Below are 27095 nucleotides of genomic sequence, written 5' to 3'. Positions count from 1 at the left end.
TTAGCGCTAAGATCGCTTTGTGCAAGTGGGCCCTGGAAGTGCAACTGGATGTCACATTCTATATATCAGTTAACGGCCCTGTTTGTGAAAATATGCACTGGACATAACATTTAAAGACTAATGAAATCAACTTTAAGACCGTACTGACAATACAACCAAATAAAATATGCCTTGGCATCATCTGTTGTGTATAAGAAGATGGTTATAGTATAGTAATAAATAAGACTTGGTAACACAAAGTTACTTGGGTGTCTCCAATAGATAGAATTTTCAGTTTATTGACAGCTTTGATTAATAGGGATCACATACATGTAGTCACTTTCTCTTATTTTTCTGCTAATTATATTTTTCAATTGTCATGGAATAGCATTGTTAATAAAATCTGGCATTTTGTATTGGGTATAAATACATTTATTTGATTCGTCTTGGCATACATTTTACGATTTTACGATCGAATGATTGGCACCACACATTCCAGCAGAGAGATCTTTTTATTATTTTACTATATACATGTATTGTTAATTGTAGTGGACACTCACATCACTACGGTGCCCCATACACGCTACTGGTGAAATCACTTTTCACTGTATGCCTCCATATTTTATCTGGCTCAATCTTACGGATACATTCTCCAACCTGTCGATTGCCAGGGCACTGATCTGGAAGGACTACTGGTCACACGTGGTATGCCAGTTTGAAACGAAAAGTATCTGGCAAAATATAGAGGCACACAGTGAAAATGATCACGTTATTTTCTCTTTTCCGTCCTCACTGAAACCATACACATTAACACTCAAATTGTTTACTTTCTCAAATCTAGCTACATCTTTCAGTTTAAAGGGGAATTCAAAGTATAAATGAGACAAAACGGAATACAAAAAACAAAAGTCATCTTCTAACTTTCGAATATTCAACAAACTTCGTTTTTTTCAAAAGCAAGGGGTAAAGGCAAATAGTAAGAACCTCGGAAGGGTTGAAATTTGACAACTGGCAATTTAATACCAAGCACTTCTCTAAACTTTAAATTGGAACTACCTGAATCTCATTCATCCTTGTTGCAGAACGGCCGAGTGACGTTGTCCAAACTCGATTATTTACAGACCGCCGTCATATAGCTGGAATATTGCCGAGTGCGGCGTAAAACAACAAATCAACATCAACATCTGGGTGTTACACGTCGATTGACGAATTATTAACTGATCTGTGGTTATACCAAACTTTTTATGCATTGGGTGATTGTATGATTTGTACTCCTACCTGTCTTATGTTTGACTATTTTCTGTGAAGATTGTAAGAAATCCACTTCTCCATGATCAAGCTATGGAATCACCTCGGGACTCTCCCAATTTTAAGTCACATTTGGGAGAAGAAAACTTGTTTCCAATGATCTTAACTGTAATTGTGAGGAAAACGTGACAATCTCAGAAAGGTTTGTATGAGCACTTTCTGTTTCTTGTAACCATTAAGACGGAGTGAGTGTGAGTGAGTTGGATTTAACGCCGCCTTTAACAGTATTCCAGTTATATCACGGCGTGTCAGCCTAATATGGGAGGAAAGCCCGAAGTAATGCAGGTCTCAGACGTTTACCTCTTTGGTGAAACCCACGAGCACGGGTATGGTGCTGATAAACCTAGAAACATAATCGGGGCGAACCGGGATTCGAACCCACAGTCATAGGTTTCTGGCGTACCCAAGGGACGCAACTCTGCACAGCGAATTCCGGCGACTTGGACGACTGGGCCACGCGTGTCCCCTCCAAGGCCTTAACAGCCACATTTATATTGGGGTCTTTGCATGAAGGCGACTTTTTTAAGGCATTCGCATGAAGGCGAATCCCGGTGTAGTTAGAAGTTTCTTGAATAAGGAGCGGTGTGAAATGGGTTGAGAACAACAAAATTAAAGGACGCTGCAGCACACGACAATTTCGTAGCCGCGATGTCCCGCAAGCTGCATTTTAATTTAGATACATAATTTCTAAAATTTCTTCCCACGCCCCGAGATGTCTGTTATTTGTGTGATGGTTTTTCATGTATGCAATAGGCAAGGTAAAGGCAGATAAGTGTTATTCACCAATATTCTGGGCGTATATACACCTATTCAGCGGTATTATGTGTCAATACGTTAACGTGTCAGAATAACAAATAAAAAACATGCAAACACACTGCGTTAATCCGCTTAAAACACATAGGTGCACATCTGAATAATCCTATATATGTCGAAATAAATTTAGAACCCAATCACAGTCACTGTAAAATAAGAAAATATCGAGTGCCCTTTTCTAAACTAAGATTAAGTAACCATACATTAAATATTGAACTTGGAAGACATACAAAGCCACCAACCCCACTACATCAGAGGCTATGCTCTACATGTTCAACCATTGATGATGAAAAACACAACATACTTCACTGTACCAAACACACTCGAGAAAGAAATATACTCTTTGGAAAATTATCAACACAAAATGTAAATGTCCACGGTCATAAATACAACTTGTTTCACTACATATTCTCAAATAATGAAGCCATCGATATAAATTGCATTTGTTTCCCTGTCTATAATTTCAAACAATAAATACACCTTGATCTTAATCAACCGATGACATGTATGTCTGTATATATGTATATATAAATCATAATGTTTTTGTCATTTTAAAAAATGCATCTGTCTTGTAATGGAATGTCTCTGCAAGGATTATTATCTGATCTTATCTATTAGGGGCGGTCGGGTAGCCTAGTAGTTAAAGCGTTCGCTCGTCACGCCGAAGACCCGGGTTCGATTCCCGACATGGGTACAATGTGTGAAGCCCATTTCAGGTGTACCCCGCCGTGATATTGCTGGAATATTGCTAAAAGCGGCGTAAAACCACACTCACTCACTCACTCTTATCTATTATCTGATCAGTTCCGTGCTATGTGCAAATACTGTGCAGTCAGGTTACCACAGTACAGTAATCAAGCATGCACACTGTAGCTATCAGTTTCCTTCACCACACACATACACGTATGTTCCAGTCACCCGCAGAATTCTGTGGTATCTCACGGTTACCGTCTATCTAAACTGGTCTCTGTTCAGAGACCTCTACTTCAACGTGGACGAATATAACGTGGCCATATTGAAGATGGGGTCAGGTTTCACCTGCTGCAAGACTTCTGCATGTAATGTGGATGTTGTGGACGAAGCAGCTGAGAGATGAGCTGTTGGAGATATCTAACGTGTTTTGGGGCGGAACCGCAATTTAGGAGCTCGTTTCTCCCGATCTCTGCACACGGACACTATTCCTCTGCAAAACTCACAGCAGGCATTAGCTGCAGTGTTTGATGATGTCTTACAGCGCGTGAGTGAGCATACTGGTAAGTTAGACATTCAGAATTATCTTGGGGGCAGTTTAAAATTGTTTAAGGCAGTTTGAATCTTGAACAAGCATGTTCATGTATATGTGACTGTTTGGAATGCCAGCCTCCTCTACCCCTGTATTAAGTAAAGGTTACATATGTGGCCAATTAAAAATAAGCCAATTTAAAAAAACAAACATATATAGCAGAATAAAACATATAAATAATATGATTGTATTGTAAATAGACATTTTAAATTTTCATATGTGTCATTCACATTGTGAATGTATCCAAAACTACCATTCTATCTTCTCCTCACTTCGTTTAAAAAGAGAAAACCCAACTCACTGAGCCTATCAGTCTGTGCTGACCATCTGCATAAATTTAAACCACGTGGTCTGATGGGAGTCTGGTGCTCTGCATGGTCCAGCTATGCAATGTGGGTGATACAACAGGATATTACAGGTATAATATTACCTGATTTTGATTTTATCACTAAATAGTGCCTTGGAGTAAGTAGTAGTACTAGAAGACCCATTACGGATGATGATGGTGGTAGTAGTTTAATGGAGGTAATAACCTCCACATAAACATGCTCTTCTATCAGGGAGAAGGACGGCTGGGATGTGGAGGAAGAATCTGGATTAATCACCCGACTGGAGGATTCAGTAGGCTTTACATTATTTTTAAAACCTCTGGACGTTTGTTGGTAGTCGGGGAGGTTTATTGGGTGTGTGTGTGTGGGAGGGGGGGGAGGGGGGGGGGGGACTTTTAAATCATCTACAGGAGTAAGTTGGATATTATCCATATCAAATCTCTTCCTTCCTCTGAAAGACAGGGTGTAGATTCTCGCCGTTTCTTCGTAATGGCGATGTCTCACGTCGTTTTCGATCCAACTTCTTCCTCTGAACTGCAACGAGATATTTGTTGATTTGATTTAAACATATTTTATTGTGGAAAACCAAATGGATTAGCCACAAGTGACACACTTACGAGGCTTTCTCCTATATACATTTCATTACATTGTGGTATGTGAATTCTGTGGTGCAGAATAAATGTACAGTGCATAGTAATTTCAAGTAATCAGAAAATATAACACACACATATTCATGTATATACAGTATTACACACGAACACATATACCTACATACACTCACACATACATCTACATATATACATATGATGAATTTACATTTTTGGTATACAATGGTACATGATATATTTATAAAATAACATAGTAGTTAATAAACTACATGTAATAGACATTTTAAATTTATGTGAAGGGCGGGAATCTAGAATGTAACTAAGCTGTGATAGTTACAGGGAATGCTATTGTTTTACATCAAAATCAGAGTGTTGAAACAACCATGTATTATATGTGCCAGTCACTTGTAAAATCCAGATAATTTGAAAGTAGCTCGTGAAATATAAATCTTGTTGTATTAGGATACAATTTAAAATCTGTTTGTTTCTACAATAAATTTATGGGCATAATTAAAGATTCAGTTATTTTGTTCTTCAGATAGATTTTTGTTACCACAAAGAATTGTTTCTAAATTTGGCTGAGTCCCTATATTCCTAATGTTGATAAACAAAGATCGTCTTATTAAAGAATATTTTTTACATTCAAGAAAATATTGAAAAGCATCTTCGCATGGGGAACCGCAAAGGCAAGAAATAGTGTCTGACAAATTAACCCTAAATAAATCATCATTTAGATTGCTACATCTATGTCTAAGTCTTGTTTGGATAATATTAATTTGACGCTTACCATAAACATATTTTCTTTTTGTGAATTCCATTGTTTTAAAGAGTCTATTATAAATGATTTCAGAAACGTACTTGTTCTGGCAAAAGGTACAGTCATGTTCTGTTTGTTACGTAGGTTATAATTTGAAGCAGCTGATCTATTGTTGGGTAACAAATCATTTAGATATGAGGGACATTCATTTATTATTATTTTGTGCACTGTCGTAAGTTTTTTTAATTGTTCGTCTCTCTTTTAGTGGTAGCCAGCCGGTTTCGAAATATAAACTTTCTCTGGAGGCAAATTTGGTCAAGCCTGTCACAATTCTGGCAGCGTCAAGTTGTATTAATTCAAGTTTATTTTCGTTATAAGCAGAACAGTTGTTCCATACTTCCGATGAGTATTCCAGAATAGGTCTTATAAATGTCAGATAGATTTTTGCGGATTATATCTATATAATTTATATTTAAGTTTACGCATAGCTGAAACAATTTTCGCTGTTGACTTGGCAATAATTGAAACATGTGCAGTCCATTTCGTATCTTGAGATAACGTGACCCCCAGATGTTTGTGGGTTTCAACATGTTCAATGGCACTTTTACCATAGCAAATAGTTGGATAATCTTGTACCTGTTTGTGACTAAAAAGCAGCATGTATTTTGTCTTGGTTGGGTTAAAGTTTACAAGCAATGTGCTTGCCCACTGGTGGAGAGAGAGAAGGTCTTGATTTAGTCTGTCTTCAATTACGACCATATCAGTAGATGAAGTTCCTATACGTGTATCGTCGGCGAATAACCTTAGCTAGTAATATTTTGAAGCTGATCAGTAATATCATTTATGTAAACTAGAAATAGGAACGGCCCCAGTACATAATTTTTTACTTGATAAACTACCATTGATAAATACTCTTTGGCAACGGGCTGACAGATAACTACGACACCAAGCTAATAATTTAGCAGTTATACCATATTGTAGAAGTTTATGCAATATACCTTTGTGCCATACTCTGTCGAATGCCTTAGAAATATCACAGAATATCATACAAAAATATTTATGATCATCAAGTGAATTACAAATGTGATGGTAAATTTCAATTAATTGATGTGTAGTACAATTGTTTGGCATGAATCCCGATTGATATTTGGAAAGTGGTTTATTCTTATTTGTCATGTTGTAGCTGGCACAGATCGAGTGAGGGACCGATTCTGAAACACGTATTTTACAGATTTACATGTTTTCATCCCTTACAAAGTGGTATAATTAAAATCCAAATTATGACCAAATTTTAATCCAAAGTAAAATATAATTAATGAACTAATTCCTACTGGGTTACCTCCCTTTGACACATGTCAAGTTGGTGTATTTAAGTTACACCCTCTTACCACCCACAAGTGTTGTTTTTTTATTCTTACTTCCTCTTTAAAATGGTTCATAGACAAATACTTATTAACTTATTAAATTATGAACTCATTTCTACTTGGTTATCCCCCTTTGACACATGCCAAGTTGGTGTATTTAAGTTATACCCTCTTACCAACCACAAGTGTTTTTTTTATTCTTACTTCATCTTTAAAATGGTTCATAGACAAATATTTATTAACTTATTAATTATGAACTCATTCCTATTTGGCTATCCCCCTTTCATCTTCCCGAGGCAAGAGAGTTAACTGACCATAAAAGTCCAGTTTCCACCCTTGCCGAACTAGGCTGGTATTATGGAGTTACATTTTGGCTGGACTAACGAGTCTATGCATAGTCAAATCAAAATCGCGAACCGAAATCGAAATCCGGTTCGTAAACCGTCGTGCAGATTTCGGTCGATTGCAGGATTTGCAAAGCATGTGCACCACCAACTCGTTGTCAGCAGATATTTTCCAAATCTTTTCGTGTTTTTAATCAATGTGCTCGCGTGATTTGAGGCATTTCGCGATGTAAGACCCGTTTTATCACAATATAGATCTTGATTATCGATCAGATCGTCCTGACTGGGCGCCACCATTTTGTGTGAAGCAAACGCAAGTGATACGAGTGGTGCACGTCGAATCTGATTGGTCCATAGGAGAGGCTTAGAAGGGACATAGCTGGTAATAGCCACTGGTGGCGCTTCGATCGAGCCCAGCAATTCCAGCCTAGTTCAGCAAGGGTGGAAACTGGACTTTTAAAGTCAGTTAACTCTCTTGCCTCGGGGAGATGCCCCCCTTTTGACACATGTCAAGTTGGTGTATTTAAGTTATACCCTCTTACCCTTTATTCTCACTTCCTCTTTAAAATGGTTTGTAGACAAATATTTATTAACCTACGAACTCATTCCTATTTGGTTATCCCCCTTTGACACATGCCAAGTTTGTGTATTTAAGTTATACCCTCTTACCACCCATAAGTGTTTTTTTTATTCTTACTTCCTCTTTAAAATGGTTCATAGACAAATATTTATTAACATATTAAATTATGAACTCATTCCTACTTGGTTACCCCCCTTTGAAACATGGTGTATTTAAGTTCTAACCTCTTACCACCCACTAGTGTTCACGCGTTAATCAGATAATCCACTGTGAGTTAAGACTTGGATGCAGTGATCTGAACGGTCACAAATTTGAAAGATTTATTAGCGATAATGCTGAATGGTCATGTGGTTTTATCAGTGAAAGTGCTTTACACTACCTATTAACATGCCCAAATTATACTGAGATTAGATCTGAAAGCAATTATCATTTTAATGGATATGACCTTCGAACCGTCCTGTTTGGTAACGTCAGCCTAGACAAAGAAATACTGCTGAATATCGTTGACTCTGTACATCTTTTCTTCTCTGTTGATAAACGATTTGTCTAAACATGCACTCTTATATAAATCTCACCAACAACTGTGTACCTTTGATATACCACATGTGACTTAAAGTCTATACTACTGTATAACATACTAGTTTATACTGCTGCTGCATTTTCGAACTTTGTGGGGGGAGATATTCATATAGGCTCTGCCTGTTTATCAATCCTCTTTCACTGTACCAAGTGGAAATATATATTGTTTAAAAACATATATTTCCTCATTTCCATTTCCGTCCCTGTTTACATCATCAGACACTGTGTGATTATCATGCTGTATTTATGACATGGAACCATTGAACACAAACTAAAAGGAACTATATTAGCAAACACTTATTACAGTCAGTTGGATTTATATGTGATCTTTGTCATGAAATGTTCAAAGTATAATCGAAATTGAACTCTATAATCAATCTATCGGTCGGGAACATTTGATTTCCATGGCGATGAGGTAGCCTGTAATGTATACCATTATCCGAAGTAACAGATGTGCAAACAGTATGTATCTGCGTAAAACAGTTTGCACATCGGTTTTCCGATTCATACCTCAATGAACCGAAAAAAATACACAGTCAATGCTTATAATTAAATTTTATTTACAATAGTTTAACTAAAAACAGCTGTATATATCAAAACAGACAAAAAAGACGAGATTGATAAACATTCCGAGAGTAGGAATACATACTGTGGCGTGACATGAATCAGGTGATCGTTTAATTTATGCACATAACTTGACACGCCTACACAGTCAGTATCCAGTCAACGGAGAGCAAGATCAAGGTTCATGAACTGCAACAGTCAGACTGTAACGAACCGGAAGAAATATGCCCAGGAGAAGGCGGCTGTTTCAAATAGCATGGGCAGTTACCGCCAGCTTTAAACATTACTTCCCTGATTACAGTAAAACACAGTTGGAAAATGGTAGTTAGAAATGAAACCCGAAGACAAGTTGAACCGAGGCGAAAGTCGCTACATGTCGCTACATGTCCTGTGCATGACGATACACGTGAGCAGAAAGGGAATTCCCTCGACTGTAATATTGGGATTCCCCGACATTCCGAAGTAATAAAAGTAGTGCGCCTCGGTGGGAAATGAATGCAATAACACGTGGTCAATTCAGATAATCAGAATACAGGAATTTCAATGAACACAACGAAAATTTAATTATTAAATGTTAAATCTACATTCTTAGTTATATATCAATAATATATAACATTTAAAATGTATGAAACATGTTATTCATTTATTAATATTTCAAAATAAGTTACAACTTTTAGATTTTTAAGAACTGACACATGAAGCTCCTTTAAAAATATGTCTCTAAGTCCAAAAGTGTGAACTAGTGTGTCCTTCAAGATAATTTTCATTTTTAACAAAGACATTTTTGCATTAATTTTACTATACTTTAGTCAACGAACGTGTAGGCCACATGTAGAAATGTTAACATTTCCAACCATAAAAACCTTCCTTTCAAATAATATACACGGGCGTTTGCTGTTTCTACTATGAAGATAATGATATGGTAGTTTTGTTTTGTTTTATAAACGTTTTTATTGTTCCCAGAGTTGTAGATTAATACAGTATTACGTCAAAGACATATTTCGGATTGCATAGAATGGCACAATACACTCTTTAGAAAATTAAAGGGTTGGAAACAAACATTGTCCTATTTCAAACCAACACGGTTGCTACACACAGTCAGACTCAAACATATCATGTATCAACAGAGAGCTATGAATCAAATGCTGAGAATAAAGGTAACCATTTTTTTTAAAAGTTACTTTTGTCATCCTTTTTTATAGCAATAAATTTCTCGATTGAATATATGTTTTTAAACAATTTTAAAAGTATATCTAGTTTCGGTTTGGTTCCTTTAATTCCACTTACATGAATATGCCTTTTTCCCAATAAAACTATATGATTGATTTAAGTATTAGAGTAGTTAGAACCAAACCAAATAAGAAATTTTGTCAATTTCATTTTTAGTGGAAGGTAATTGTTAAGCCAAAGTTCGAGATCATTCCAAAATTGTTAAGTTTCATTACATTCCCAAAAGATATGGCTGACGTCCTCATTGACAGCATTACAAAAGCTACAAACACTGTTGTCTACAAGATTCATTGTTAATAGTTCCTTCTTTGTGTAGATAATTCCATGTAGAAATCTGTATTGAAAATCTAAAAGTTTTACATCCTTCAGTTTATATCTATAAACAGTAAATATCGTTTTCCAATTAAAATCACAGTGAAAAATTGATTGCCATTTATTACAAACTTTAAGATTATTTTCATTTGATATTAATTTATCATAAAAGATTCTAGCGCCTTTTACAGGCTTCGTCAGATCACTTAAGCAACTGTTTATTTACAAATTCTGTAAAATATTTTTTCTAGTTTTCTTGATTGTTGTTTTCCATGATTCTGGTATATTGAAGATTACATATCTATAGTCTAATATTGTACCTTTTATCGGATATTTAAGTTTCAGTTCTTCAAATGACATCAGTCCGTTTTCATTGCATATATCTTTAATTGAGTAAATTCCACTTTTAGCCCATTGCTTTATGTAGTATGTTGCTTGTTTGAAGTTGTGGTTAACCCATAATGGTTGGGACAAAATATCTTCTATATTATCAACGTTAATAATATTCTTTTTACAAAAGTTGTTCCAAGCTTTCAATACATCTTTCCAGTATGGGTTTTTAACAAAAGATTGCTTGTCAACATTAGCACCCAAAGAAAGTATATCTTTAATTGGGATATTACAAGGGTAACTATATGTTGTTATTTTACAATATAATCTGAGTGAAGAGAGTTTTAGTGCGTCAATAAAGGCTCTAATGTTAATCATGCGTAATCCACCTTCCTCATATTTTCTTGTCAAAGTGCTCCTTTTGATTTTGTCTTTTTTATTATTCCAGATAAAATTGTAAAATATTTTGTCAAGTGACAAGACAAAGTCCTCAGGAGGGTTAGGTAGTGTCGAAAACATATGAACTAATTTTGACAATGCTAAAGTTTTTATGACTGTAATTTTTCCTATTGTCGTCAGATTTCTTTTTCTCCAATTTGCAAGCAATCTATTTATTTCTTCTAGCTTTCTTTTTGTATTGATTACCCAGAGTTCACTTAAGTTTGGATTAAACGTAATTCCTAATACTTCAAATTCCTTATTGTGCCATTCTATTTGTAAGTCTTGACATAAACGATCATTGCGTATGGTAGATATTTATAACATTTGAAACATCACAACTGCCCACAATTACGAAAAATGCAAAAACATAAATTCATATTCCCGTCATTGCTTTGACACTGACAGTAGCGATACTCAATTTACTGAAAATGAATTTATGTTACTTATGTTACTTATTTCTTCATGGGAGTCGGAGAGAATGGACTGATATGTCCGACTCCCCCAAATCATCATCATCTCCTTGTCCAACTGCAGACATGCTTGTTGTCAGCTTCGATCGCAATGTTGTCGTCTGTCACATGGGACTATTTTTATACCTCTCGGCTCTCGGCGGGAGGCGAACGTTTTCTTCTACATCATGTGTTCATCGCGCTGACTCGATAATCCACACATTGAGTATAGATTAAAGCATATATTGTATAATTATTTACATTGGATGTTTTATTTAGCACTGTTGGTGATTACAACATCGAACAATAGGATGTGTCAAAGTTTATCATGTCCGATTTGGTTTCGGCAACAATGCAGTTTACCGGGCACGGCCCGAGCGCTACCATCCGCTCAATTCCGCAACAGCTGTCTCGCTATTCCTTTACTATGGTTCACGGTCCAGTTGCTCACTGTAGGTGGCTCACGGTCCAGTGGCTTTTTTCCTCTGAGAAGACTGCTTTTCACATTTTTTCTTTCATGAAAAGTACTACCAAGCGACCTTTAACAGCGGTCGCCATTTTGTGTAAAGTTTCGACGAAGGAGTTGCGGTACCTTTTCTGTGTGCAGAATTTGAGGTTTAGGAAGCATTGATGGAACTTCTAAGTATACGTATCAATATGAGAAGCGGCAATTTTCCACACAGACTGTTTTTTTACAGATGTCAGTAGGTAGGTATTACTTTATGAATGTTTTTAGATACGCTTTGGGACTCGATGTGAAAAACGATGCCTTGCACAAATACAGTGAAGAAAAAAATACACTCCATTCACCATCGATAAACTGGGCATTTAGTGGGTTTCATAAGCTTATTAATATTGCAACATTGTGTTCAAATTTGATGTGTTTCACTGTAATCAGTTAAAATAAATAGCTAACAACTTCAAATAAACATAATCTTTTATTTATCACGATTGTAATAGGTAAAGTTGCATGGCCATTTGCGTTTCATATTGGCAACTGATTAAAAATATTTACTTACCTATCAAGAAGTAAGTCAAAAAGTGAACTTTGAGCCCTGTCCCTTGATAGTCGACTTAGCCCTGTGATATGATGTATCAGGTGAACGGCCACACCCCACAGGCGATCGTGCACATCTCACAGCATAGATAGATTTCGATGGGAACAAGCACATTTGGGTGAGTTTGTGAACTTTATGAATAGTTGCATTGATGATAAATTAAACACAAATTTAGACTCTGCTGATGAGATGCTACAAGACCTTTTTAAGGTAGCTTTGTATCCATTATGGGACTTCATGAGTGAGTGAGAGAGTGAGTATGGTTTTACGCCGCCTTTAGCAATTTTCCAGCAATATCACGGTGCGGACACCGAAAATGGGCTCCACACATTGTACCCATGTTGGGAATCGAACCCGGTCTTCGGCGTGACGAGCGAACGCTTTAACCACTAGGCTACCCGACCGCCCCTCAGACTTCATGAAGAACGACGACCTAATGTAAACAAACTACACCAACACCAGCCATATTGGTTTGATAGGGTACGCGAGACACGGAAACGTTACAAAGTATGTCCTTCTAGACAGCTTTCGGATCACGAAGGATAGTGAACATTACAGTGAGATTGTTTATGAAATGTCTGTCTCGGGAGAAGTTGTAAACTCTGCAAAAAGTAAAGATTGTAAATTATTTTTGAAAACAATTGAGAAATATTGCTATCGACGTGAGTTAGGATCCTCATCCATCACTCCTGATGATAAGTATGCCTACATCAGAGAACTTTTAAATCTGCAAGCAAAACCAAATTACTCATTTGATAAAGATGTCGCAGATTTTCTAGAACACCATTCTACTATAGACTGTGTTGACTGTAGAAAATACAATGAACAGGTCAATGGGGAAATATCAGACCGTCAAATAATGAATGCTATACAGCATTTGAAAACTGGAAAATGACAGAGACATGACGGGATCCCAACAGAAGCTGTGAAGGAAACCTGTTCTCTGTCATGTAGGAGATAAACATACTGTGTTTTCAATGTAGAGCTAGGTTACCTGTAGATTTAACCCCGCTAAATTGAATTTGGAACCGAACGCGCAGCGTGAGGTTTCAAATGTTAAATTTAGCGCGGTTAAATCTACAGGTAACCTAGCTCTACATTGAAAACACAGTATGTTTATCTCCATTCTACCATGACTAAATAAAACGCGAACTCTTTGGTGTTAGCACATATACTGAGTGAAGCGGCATTGGTTGAGTTCAGTGTTTTGCGTGGGTTATCGATCTGAATTACGGAATCACCGAACAAAATATGGTGCTGTATATACTCAAGCAGTTTGTTTACACCGTTATACTTCACTCGAACATATGACAGGCATTGAAAGCATATAAGCACGGCAACTTGGTAAGCTATCATGAGGTGGGCATCCCTAAAGAAAACAAAGCAAGCTTTGCAAGGCTTTCGCTCTACATCGCGCATCACCATTATGACGTCATATCGCTCATTGTGACGCAAAATATGACGTCACAGTCGAACATAGAAAAGCGCCAAAATTCCAAGCTCTCTGTTGTCTCCAAAACGTAAATACATTCCCTTTGCTGATTTCTGTCGTGTTTTTCTGCACGTAATGTATTGCCACACATCCTTTTAATATTGTAGTAACCGCATCTATGCATTTTGTAACCTGTAATTGTAGATATAATTATTCAAATATGCCTACCGACAATTACTGAAAATAGTACTATTCTATGAATATTAGCTTCCGCGGTGATGCGGCCGTCAAACCAGCTGTTTCAATCAGAGGGGGTTTATTGTGATTTAATAGCCTCTGATTGACCAATCAGAATCGAGTAAATTCATGGTAGAATACCGTTTAGTGTTGTTTACGTCTTTTTAACCATATACTTGAGACAGGTCAGTTCCCGGAATCATGGAATCTTGGATTTATTGTCCCATTCCATAAATCCGGCTCGAAGGATGACGCAAATAACTACAGAGGCATTGACATGTGAAATATTATAAGTAAAATATTCATATCACACTGCAAACACGAAAACGTCGGTTTTTTTCGTATATGGTCATTGGACGGAAAAACGACTAAAAATTCATTAAAATTGATTAATTGGTGAGCGTCTAGAAACTGTGCAGAAAAGGGTCGAGTTTTTCAAGCGTAAAATCGACGGAAAAACGATGATTTTTGCTCCGCCTTGTACACCTGTTAATGGCCAATCAGATGGCGCTGGTCCCCCGACGCACGTGATTCCTAAGGCTTCCTTTCGAAAGCTTTAGGTTTCGTATTTCTGGCATGCCTTGCTCTAGTATCTGTTGCGCGCGAGATTTGCTGATAAGCCAGTTTTAGGATATGTAACATGTTAATCGAATTCAGGCACGCGCCAAGAAGTCAAACCAAACAATGTTACCAAGTTTATTGTGGTAACATATCCCTCGGCTATGAACAGTTACCCCTATCGAATAATGGGTTGTGTTCATTTGGTTATAATAAAAACTATTTTTTTAATGTGAAGTTTACAAGATATACGGCTAGGACGAGAGGTCGGTCACATGACTTTCTTCACGTGACTGTATTCTTGAAATGGCGTAAACACTGACTACTTCCACATTCCTGGGGAAAACCCTTGGAATTCCCTGGTACGAATTCATACAGAAGCGTGGTTGCATGCCCTCGCTACAACCCATCCCAGAGAAAAAACAAACGAAAAAAACATCCAAACTATCGTAGTGACAATCTACAGCAATCTATGAATTTACCTTAGTATCTATTTGACACATCTTTACAATCACCTTTCAACGATCGGCCAATTGATCAGTGATCACAAAGGCTTGAAATAGTCACAGGTTAATTAACAACTTCGGAAATATCTCCCGTCACGTTTATCGTGCCGGCCATTTTGACGTATTGTACTTGATGTAAATGTATTACGACGCTCTGTCATTGTAATTGACGTACTGAGGTAATTCTCATCTAATGAGGACATTGTTTGGAATATATTTCTCGTAAACATACTAAAACATGGGGATGGGGGGGGGGGGGGGGGGGGCTATTTTATTCCGGGATGGCCTATTAAAGTTAGCAGTAAGTCAAGGCACCATGCGTGTATATGATCTGTTATTATATGTGTTTAAATTACGGTTTGGGGCGTTAGTAAAAATACACTGACGCACTATTCAAATCAATTGGATAATTGAATATGCTTTATTTTACATATTACATAACAGCACTGCACAACATTTGAACAGTTGCAGTAACACACTACGGTAATCGCATTAAACACCATTTTCAACTCTACAGTATTTCAGTATATCAGTTATATCACGGTGTACAAACTGATGTGGGATTTAAATCCGAATTGGTTCAGGCCATCCAACGGGTGTTCGGGAAAAGGTGAGCGTATCCTGCCATACAAGTGGCACCCGTCACAAACACATGCAAGGACAAGTCAATTGTTCACCTGAACAAAGCACGGAAACACACAATGATGCCCGTCCTCACTTGTACCGAGCATGTAAATTATATTGTCCGTCAAAAACATGGACGAGTATAAACAATATGTTCATTCACGTAATACATGTCATACATTTTGACCAGACAATCCAGTTATCATCACCAAGAGCACCGATCTACGCAATTGGGATACGATGACATGCATCAACCAAGTCAGCGAGCCTAACCACCCGATCAGGTTAGTCGCCTTCGAACAAGCATGGGTTGTTGAAGGCCTATTCTAACCCGGATCTTCACGGGTAACGTTTTTGATAATAAGGTACAATGAAATTTTGTATATGTCCATAATAAGTGTGTAAATGGATAATATATCGATACACGTCAATTAAACGGCTGCATATGGTTATTCGATTAACTCTTTTACAAGTCTATATTTCAAGACATGTATTTGATATTCATAATAACTCCACAATAGCTACACAATGGCGACAAAACGGTACCAGCATCACATATCTATATAATTACTTTTAAGTTAAATCATGTATCTAAATAGTAAATTAGAACAATTAAAAATATACTCTTCCGAAATTTTTCGGGGTTTTTTTCGTTTGGAGAGAGGAGTAGTGACAGTAGTGACTGGTATGTGATGGGTGCAAACAGGTGTCGAGTGGCTGTCTCAGATGGCTCTAATTTCGTAGCTCTAAAGATCATGACGGCGATAAAGACCGTGATGCAGTTTGTCTCACAGTCCCTGAACCATATTATTTTCCCTTCCCCCCAGGCCTTACTGCAATGCTATAGCCCCAAATGAAACAAGCCTAGATGTTCAACGGGTTCAGGCTGAAATTTCCATCTCACTTGGGCTCCTTTTAAATTAAAATATAGTTTCTCGTTTTAACCAAAATAATGTATTTTCAGGGACTAAGCGTTTGTCTAGCCGTGAAGTACAACTATCCAAAAGATCCCATGCATGTCTATATTTCTTCAGACATTTCTTCTCTCCATGTTCCTATCTATATGTATCAAAAAAACAAATGAATTAAATATTACAGCACTGGTGAATAGGTTATATGCGCATGTAAGCGTCGATCTTCAATATCTTTTGCGCAAAATACATATATACTGATGAATTAACGTAGTAATACTACGCAAATATATGCCCAGATGTATACATAAGTTTCATCTCGTGATCTTTATTCGTGATTTAGCTCTTTTTCTACATTTGATTATGAGGTGTTACATCACACCAGAAAGCCAGGATCAAATTCAAGTCATAATTTCATGGTTCGTCTTGTATGTTGGAAACCAATATCGCAACATGGCTGAATATTGCTAAACGTGGTATTTACCCAATTACTCACATAATTATTGCATTTTCTTCGTGCACGTTCTACAATCATCTACGATCGCTATCTATAAGGAGGTATATCTATATTCATCCAAATGTACATACATATATGTCCACATACATATGTATTAAGCAAGTCCCACATTCTTCCTTAAAAGATAAATGCTAAGCATTTCCTCTGTATGTATTTATATATGTAAAAATCGTTTTTATGACTACAGTGATTTTTGCAAGGCTACTCTCATAAATGTCATGACGCATTTGAGGACAGGGTTCTTCTATACTCGCATTAATGTGCTGACTTATTATTGCGTTAATTTCATGATTTACAGTATTCATGAGGAACATTTCACGTGGGACCAACAGAGGGAAATATGACTATCGACTATTTTTTTATATTTAGCTAGCTCAAACGATCTATTGGTTTGATTTATTGTTATGGTATCCACAAAATAAGTAGGATCCGGTTTTTTTCCGTTTTTGTTGTTCTTTGTGTAACGCCGCACTAAGCAATATTCCAGTTATATGACGGTTGTCTGTAAATAATCGAATCTGGACCAGACAATCCAGTGATTGATATCACGACCACCGATCCACGCAATTGAGATACGATGACATGCATCAACCAAGTCAGCGAGCCTGACCACCCGATCCCTTTAGTCGCCTCTTACGACAAGCATAGTCGCCTATAACGGCAAGCATGGGTTGCTGTAAATCTATTCGGAACCGGATCTTCAAAGGTCAAGTGGGATTCAACTGATATGTTAAGATGAAATAAAACTGAATTATATGTGCTGTACATATCAAAGTTTGCCAAATTGTTACAAAATGTTTGGCCACAGCAAGGCTACGTGTTCACAACTTATTGTGGTAGGCACAGTATAACTCACGAGTCTGGACTGAGGGAGGGCGGTATTCCTCCTTGTGGGTCACCTGCTTGGCAATATGGGACGGGAAAACTGCAGGGGGTGAGGGCAGTTAAGTTGATGGTACAGACAGATAACAGAGATCATTTTACAAATGTGAAACCTCATTCCACAAAGGAAGAGGCGAAAGCTGAAACTTGGTGAGATTTACCGAACAAAGGCAGTTATTTCTAGTTTCTTACTGACTCTCGAGGATACATTTAATAAAAATTCGTGTGTGCGACACTAAATGTGGATCACAATCTTTCTGTCTTCTTTCATTTGTCATCTGAAATACCATCCCTTCGTGCACTTGTGCTTCCTGCTCAAGTTACCAAACACATCCTGTTTACGTACACCTGCAAGATATATATTACCCCGAGGAGAATTTACGATTCTACGTTGATACGTTTAACTGCTGGCCTGGTAAGCAATGTCATATTTCTTATCGCCAGGGATCACAGGTGTGATACCAGTCTCCCTCAAGGAGACGTCTGATTAAACTCTTTGCTTCGTCAATGCTTCGTCTAGCCCAAACCGGTAACTGGTACCACTAGCAACGATACAATGGCTACAAAGACTTACAATGAGTCAAGCATCCGTCACTCGATTTCCATTTTGATTGATTGTTTGATTGATAGATTGATAGATTGATACATTGTGAGTGAGTGAGTGAGTGAGTGAGTGAGTGAGTGAGTGAGTGAGTGAGTGCCTGTTTCACTGGTATGTCCGGATCTGGTTACGGGTCACCGGCTTAGCGTCACCGATCTAGATATATCTATGCAGGAATAGGTCATCCATGCGGATAGCGTAATCTCGAATAATGTATTCAGGAACCTTTCGTGAACAACATTTATTGAAAATGCTACCGAAGAATCAAACAACTTTAAGATTTGGCTTCTGTGGTGGAATCATTCTAATATTTCACATAACCGTTAACGTACTTCTTGAATGTTGTCACGCCATTCATTCAGACAGATCTCGAAGATATGTTAATATCTATGCGAGGACAGCGGATTAGATATCGCGAGGCCGGTTCACAATCCGTAAAAGCCTGTGATATGCCATGAATAGCCCATTGCATCTCCTGTACAAAGCCTTTCTTTTGTACGTGTTGTCACAGAGCCACAAACTTAGGTCAATTGATCAGATAAAAGCAGGACTACTGGAATCGGTTGAGGTGAACTTCCCGTGACATAAACTCCTACTTGACAACCGCTTTAAGAAAGTGCCGCCATTCATGTACACAGCCCTGTGGATGAATGAACGACCTAGCGAAGCCAGTAGCGCCACCTAGTGAGATATAATGGAAGAAGAACAACCGAGAGTTGAATCTTGACATACTCCGGTGCCATCTGCAGAACCTTGTTAGCAATGGCACAGTGATTTATGAGAGTTTAAGTGAGTCGGATTTTATGCCGCCTTAGCAATATTACAGCAATATCACGGCGGGGGATTCCCACATTGTGCCTATGATATGCAGAGAATCGAACCTGGACTTTCGGCACGAGGAGCGAACGCTTTTACCACTAGGCAACGCAAGCGGCCTTGATCATATGATCAACCTAATGTGTTTTCATATTTCAGATGTTAAACTTTGCAATCACAGATTATATTTATCACCACTGTAAAATGCAAGGATATCAGCATATCATCACCATCACCATCATCATCATCATCATCATCATCATCATCATCACCATCATCATCGCCGTCACCATCATTATCATCACCACCACCATCATCATCATCATCACCATCATCATCGCCGTCACCATCATTATCATCACCACCACCATGAGCATCAGCATCGCCACCGGTATCGTTATCACAGGTATATACGGTACTCCACACACAGATTAACGAAGGGCATATATTTGATCAGGGGTTAGTTAAATATCTATTACAGCTGTGTGTCAGTACATCCAGTTTCTGTAGGTGCAGAAAAATACCAAGTCGGTCAGCTGTGAACACGGTTCTTCAGCATCGGACATCAGCTGTCCTTGACACGAACATTTCAGCGCATTTGAATGGATTTAACAACAAGTAAGGTCATCTTGTGCGGGACGGTTTTCGTAGGCAACAGATGGATTAGCATATGAACTATGATTCTCCTTAGGTAGAAAAAGATCCACGATGTTCGACCTGGTAGAAGTGTGTAATCAAACCGCACAGCATTAGTCTTTGATTGACTGTGGCGTCAAAACAAACTCATTCATGTACTTGATCTGAATGTTCATCTTAATTGTTATGGATAGTCACGGAGCCGTGATCCAGAGAACAGGGTGTCATTAGATAAAAATGAAGTAATAATAGGATTACCAGAAAAAACGGGGTATAACACCCAAGCCAATAAGCTACGGTCGGGAACACCAGAGTAAGTCAGTACAAGATTGAAAACTGCCCCATAAGAATGTATGACAGGCTAGTCGGGTATTGCTTCTTGTATATGTGAAAACAAAGTTATTAAAATTAATAGCAAAACTGATGAAAGTCACCAATAAACGTGTATACGTGTTATATCGTCACTGCAAAAATAATGAGAGTTGTCTTTAGTATTAACATTCAAATACGTGATATCTGTATTAACGATATTGTCTACGTTCCACCGGTGAGTAAGCGTTAGCCTTACTATCTCGTAGTATAAATGTTGCAAGAAATTGTATTTCTGATGACATCACGATACGGTTTTTTACGATGCATCACGTCTGCACCAGCGCTTGATAACAGTCTTGTGTTAGGGTGTTTCAGTAGTTTAAATTGCTGTTCTTGATGTTGTTGAATAAACTTTGATACTATGAACAATATAAGGTTATATGAGAGTATGACTTTAGAATGGTAACTTTCGTTAATGTATATCTGATATAATAGGATGACATAAATAGAACAATGAGTAGTACGTCCAGATTAGTGTATAGGCAACATTTAAAAGTAGATAAAAGAACACAATCGCCCGGAATACAATGTATAATTCTGGTGCACTTCCATGTGACTATATAGCATACAATAAGCTTTCGGGTCCCGTTTGGGTCGGTTTGGGTGGCAGCTTAGATGTCCATAGAGTAGGTTCATCTCGGAAACTCCCATATAACTGGGGCTCCTCTTCAATTTAAATGGAGTTATTTGTTTCTTTCAAAACTATACAGTTTTAGAGACTAAGCATTAGTCTGAATAGATATCACCAGTTTGGAATTTGAAACGAATCCGTTTACAGTATCAGAACACTGTTTAAGTGTCATGTACAAATGAGAAAGTGGAATCCCGTCAATTAGGCGGACGAACCTTTAAACTATTAATAAACATTAAAATAAGCAATATCGGGAAAATGTATATGCATATACTATCTGGCAATAAACACCAAGATCACCTTCTAAAAAAATTAGTTTTTAAAGCTGCTTGATATTCTTTTGCGTATTTGACGAGTATATAACTTTCGAAAGTATAAATCCTTTTCCTATACTCAGATGTTCCTGAGCCTTGCGCTTTCCTAATTATTTTGACTAAAATTATTACCGTTATCATTGTATTTGTTAATGGGAAATACGCGCCGATCAAGTACGTGCCATAAAATAAAGCGACATTGTACGATTTCGAACTCATCACGAGACTGTGTTTATGAATCACTGTCAAATAGTGGTGACATATAGGAAATACGGAAAATTTGGACAAGGCATTTAGCAATCCGCATGCGCAGAACGATTGATTTCAGTACTTCCGCTAAGCGCTTCGAGTACAGCGTCAAACTCGGCCTGTAATCTGACACGCGAGAACTGACCAATGAAATCTGAGAAGTAGGAATACTGGTAGACGCTGTTGCTTGATTGACAATGCCAATCAAGAAAGGGAGGAGCTTGATGATATCGTTCTCTCCCAGTAAATTCCGATGTCAAATAACGACGTTATTTGGACGGAAAAACGATGGTTTGAAAGCGTCCAAATAACGTCGTTTTTCCGTCCAATGACCATATACGGAAAAAAACGACGTTTTCGTGTTTGCAGTGTCAGTTATTGAATGTCGAATAACTTTCGGGTTTCCACCCAACAGATACTGTCAGAATGCCAAGCAGGGTTTAGAGAAGATTACTCAAAGATTGATCACATATTTACTTTTTATTCACTGACACATAAATATGTTAGAATGAAGCGTGGAAAATTTTACTGTATTTTTATTGACTTTGTCAACGTGCATGTTGACGGGGAATTAGCTCTTGGGGGAATAAAGGACAAAATCGACATCACTGTCCCGGAACGCTTTATGCACAACATGTAAACAATAAACAACAATTGCACAATGATCGGAATACCTGCTCTGACAACACAAACACAGCAATGAGCAGACTTTCCAGCTCAGGCGTACAAGAGGTGAGCGGGAAGTGATATGGTAGTCCAGGCTGACTGACAGTCAAAATACAATGAAATGTTGGTGAGGATTAACAACGGGGATTGGCGCCTAAAACGTAATGACAATTAAGTTATGGAGACATGGCTACAGGGTAAATTGCCCTTGAAGTCAAATGTACTGCAGACAATGGTAGTCATAAATCAGTCGCTATGACAACTTCAAAAAAATATTTGATAATGTGGATCGAAATAAGGGCTTTACACGTTGCTCGGTAAAGGTATACACGGTAAGATAAGTACGCCACTAAGGAGTATATATGGAAAAGTAAAAGCAGTTGTAAGATGAAGTAAAAATACAATGACTGATGTGTTCAATACAAATGCAGGTATATGACAAGGATGTATAGTATCACCACTCCTCTTTATATTGTACGTTGATGAACTTGTGAATGATATCGTCAACTCTGATTGTAGTGGTATTTTTGTAGACGAAGTTGTACAGGCATTTATTTTACTTCTTGCGGACGATGTTGCAATATTTGCAGATATTGTTCTAAATGTACAGAAAATGATATATGTTCTATATGAATATTGCTATAAATGAGGAGTATCTGTAAATACTAACGAAACTAAAGTTGTTGTTTCCAAAAAAGGAGGAAAGATATCTAAACATGAGAAATGGTTCTTCGGTCAAGAAAGACTAGAAGTAGTATCATGCTACAAATATCTTGGTTTAACAATTTCATGTCAATTCTTTTACAAAAGCATGTGAAGTACTTTAAAGGCAAGCAGATAAGCAATGTTTTCAGCTGAGCAGTTTATTAGTAAATTTAGAAATATACCTGATGAATCGCTATTTGGGATATTTGATGCTAAAATACAGCCAATACTGATGTACGGCTCGGAACTTTGGGGAACCTTACATCGCCTCAGTATTGAAAAAAAAACAATTTAGATATTCTAGACGATGCTATTACATGCTTAAGCGCCTAGGTGTCTTTTGGGATATAAACTGGGCCTCGGTTGTTAGAGAGGGGAAAAACGTTCGCATAGATTTGGATATCCCAGTATTTGGGAAATAAAATTCTGAACAATATTTAAACAACGATATAAAGATATGTATTGTCAAGATGTTCAAAATCACTGGATGACTGGTTATGGGCCGGGAAGGCGAAAATCAATCCCTCAGAGTTAGAAATTACGTTCGCCTTCCCGGTCATCACAAAAATTCTTATTATGGCAGATGATCGCCTTCCCGGTACTTGTTAATTACAAAGAAAACACCAATGAAATGAGGACACTATTTAATCTGGGCAACAAAGTCAATATATAACAAGTATAGTATATTATATTATAGCATGTATTTGAAGATGTATATAGACATACATTTTATCATTTATGTAATAATTCAGTTCATTCCCATTTTTCCCTCTCACGAGATCAATGGAAGTTAGTGATCACATTCTCTGAGTTCAATTTTTTAAATCTCTTTCTTCACTTTTCCGTCTCACAACACCCCAGTGTCCCCAATGTATAAGTGTCCGTTGTATACATAACGAGGGTACACATCACTGATCTTTTCATTCGCCTTCCCGGTCCCCAGTCCCTTACTCCTCCATTCGCCTTTCCGGTACTACTGGTAAATAGATTTTCGACTATTCCACGTTTAAGATGGAAGTAATACCAGAAATGTATTTAACAACTATTCGATATATATGTTTACGCAGATGTTTAACGAAGTTCAGGTGTGGTATACATACCCTCAACATACAGTTATACAGACATTCCAAGGACAACGACGTTTTAACATCGATGTGTCCTTACTGCTGATATTACCAAGACGATCAATACCATGTTTTATTAATATATCCAGAATATATATAAATCAAATACCTGCTTAAGTAGTATTAAACGTATCCAACACAAAGAAAATATGAACAGCAAAAATAGCCACATTCTGCTCTTATTTATAAGATATTTGTAAAAAAGATGATACATTGAATATAAAAGAAAACTAAATTGTGTACATCTATTCAGCTACAATTGGACATTCCATGTGTGAAATATCATTTTTCTCTCATCTCGAGATATATCAGATTTGTCGTTTGATTTAAACTTATAGGGTGACATCAGCTTATGATTCACAGATCAGCTGACAGGATTTGAAAGATTGGAAAGCTTTTGTCAAATCTTTGTTTGTAGATCTATTGAGGATTGCAAACTAAGTGAGGGTATGTCTACACTTTTCTAGATGCAATTCTATAAAGTAAAGTAGGGCAGAGGTAGACATAACAAAGACTGGTATTGACATGAATGTTGTATTTCTGTTGAAGGGACATAGGCCCGAGGCCGAGTGCATCTCGGGTTGACATCGCATATGAATAGGTTTTATGCCGCTACACCAGATACCTTTTGTTGTTTTTCGAGTTAAAAATTTTAACGTTACCACGCATTGATGAATTTGTGTGGTTTTTATGACCAAGGCTCGAAATTGAATTGCTTTGAGTTGAGTTGTATCATGTGTTGATGCTTATCACTTTCCCAGCCATCGTCTAAGGCGCCGCGATTCGATGTGCAGTTTCGTCCAAGTGGTAAACGTTTGAGACCTGCATCACTCCAAGATTTCCTCCCTCTTTAAACTGAAGCGGCATTACGCCCAACCTACTCAAAAGAAATTTCCACTGCAAGATTTTAAAATACTTACTTTTCTTGTATTGTTTTCCACGGGCGAGATTAATGAGGTGCAAAGCCTGTCAGTTTTGCAGTTAGATGACAACACAGTTCACCATACTGACATTATATACAAACAGTCATTCGTCATCATTTCATAGTTTGGGGATTTGTGAACAAGGGTATTGGTTTGCCTTCTTATCTGAGCGTATCCGCGGTCTAGTGGTAAAGCGTCCGCTCGGAGATTGGAAGGTCGGGGGTGTTTAATCTCACGTCATACCAAAAGATGTTAAAAGATGGAACTTGTTATTACCCTGCCTTGCGCTCGGCATCACTGGCTAAAATAAAGACTGGTCGGCTCGGGGTCGGTATACTGTGTCTGAGTGGGGTATCCATGTCATGCAGCATGGTATAGTTTGGTAGCACTATTAAAAAGTCGGCATTAGTCCGGACTAGTACAACCTCACCTCACCTCACCTCACCTCACCTCACCTCACCTCATCTCACCTCACCTCACCTCACCTCATCTCATCTCATCTCATCTCATCTCATCTCATCTCACCTCATCTCATCTCACCTCATCTCACCTCATCTCACCTCGCCTCTGACAGGTTTTTATTAGGGGTGAAACGATACACTGGTGCAGTTGTGTCACAGGTCCCGTACTGTACACAACCCTCCGCGCCTACCAAGCTCGGTTCGCTCACCAGCTTAAACTGCACGGTTGTCAATCACCCAGGCCCCTGGGACTGACAAATATGAACTTGGAAATGGAGATGGCGGACTTATGTCCAGAAATTACAATTGTTGAGAGTTCGCCCAACTCTCAAGAGAACCAGTCCAGTTCTCGAAAGGGTCAGCCCAACCCAAATGAAGGGAATCCCTTCACTCTGGTCACCAGAAAAACTGCCAAAAAAACAGCCAACTTGACTTATAGTCAAGCCGCGCTAAATGTCCCTGACCGTTTTCAGGACAGATTCACGTTCTCAGGAACTAAAAACAAAGAAAATATTGATTATAGTGCCCTATGGGCTCAAGGCATGCTTAAACGCAAACAGCCACAATCTAGCCCACCTAAGGCTAAAATGGTACAGAAAAGACAAAAAATGGTCTCATCAGAATCAAAGACACAACAAAATAGAAGACCACAAACCAAATGGGAAAAAGTAGTCTTTAGCGCAGACTTCTCCCAAGATCTTAATAAGATCCTAACAGCTCAAGATATTGCCAAAGAGCTGAAGCACAAAAATATTATTCGAATAAATAAGTGTGGAAGAGGGTATGTTGTTGTCGGGGACAACCTCACAGAGTCAATTGATATGCCCAAAAGCATAAACGGGATCAAACTAAAATGGGATACCCCAAAGTGGCTTAGCAATGTCAGATGTGCGGTACATCTTGACAAAAAAATTAATGACGACGAGCTTTATCAAATTGTCTGTCAAGCTCAAAAGAAAGTCACCCAACCTACAATCCTGTCGGCATTCAGGATCAAATCAATGGGCACAAACAACACACGAGTAGTAATACTCACATTACTTGGACAGTCAGTCCCCAGCCACCTTAATCTAGGTGGTAAGGACATAGAAACAATGCCATACAGGAAAAGGCCAACCCAATGCACAAACTGTATGCTCTATGGACATACGAAAACATCATGTAACCAGCCACCCAAGTGCAAAAACTGTTCCCGAGTTTCTTGCAAAGAAAACTGCAACACATGGTGTACAAACTGCAGGAAAGAGGGTCATTCATCCTTGGCGCCGAAATGTCCTAAACGCTTGCTCATCAGCAAACGTATAAATAAAATATCTACTCAGCAATCTGAATCCAAATCTATTCAACCCATTGAGGTCGAAAAAACCCAAGCGACTACTGATCACTCTACTGAGCAAACAATCGAATCTGTGGGCACTGAGCAAGCAATCGAATCTGTGAGCACTGATCCGCCTGCTCACAGGCACAAAGCCACTGCCAAACGCAAGGGGAAAAAGACCCAAGCTCCCCAATCAAACCCCATGCCTTCTAATCCTCAAACTGAGGAACACAGCAATCGAATCAGTCAGGCAAAGAAAACACCAGCTCATGGTAAACAAAAGGC

General features: G+C 38.0%; 1 protein-coding gene across 2 annotated transcripts in view; it reads left to right on the top strand.

Annotated features, from left to right (window-relative positions):
* The first annotated feature begins 3013 nt into the window (after positions 1 to 3013).
* The window catches only part of LOC139459740 (galactoside 2-alpha-L-fucosyltransferase SEC1-like), a 42631-nt gene continuing 18549 nt past the window's right edge, over positions 3014 to 27095 (top strand). Inside the window, exon 1 of one of the 2 annotated variants that reach the window (XM_071241393.1) lies at positions 3014 to 3353. The gene's annotated coding sequence lies outside the window, so the exon portion shown is untranslated. Of the gene's footprint in view, positions 3354 to 11838; positions 11978 to 27095 lie in introns of those variants that run through there. The other variant, XM_071241394.1, reaches the window with a different exon arrangement.

The sequence above is a fragment of the Haliotis cracherodii genome, unplaced genomic scaffold (genome assembly GCF_022045235.1).
Source record: "Haliotis cracherodii isolate W230 unplaced genomic scaffold, xgHalCrac1.p SCAF_13, whole genome shotgun sequence".
Classification (NCBI taxonomy): domain Eukaryota; kingdom Metazoa; phylum Mollusca; class Gastropoda; order Lepetellida; family Haliotidae; genus Haliotis; species Haliotis cracherodii.
This window is presented reverse-complemented; position numbering and strand designations above follow the sequence as displayed.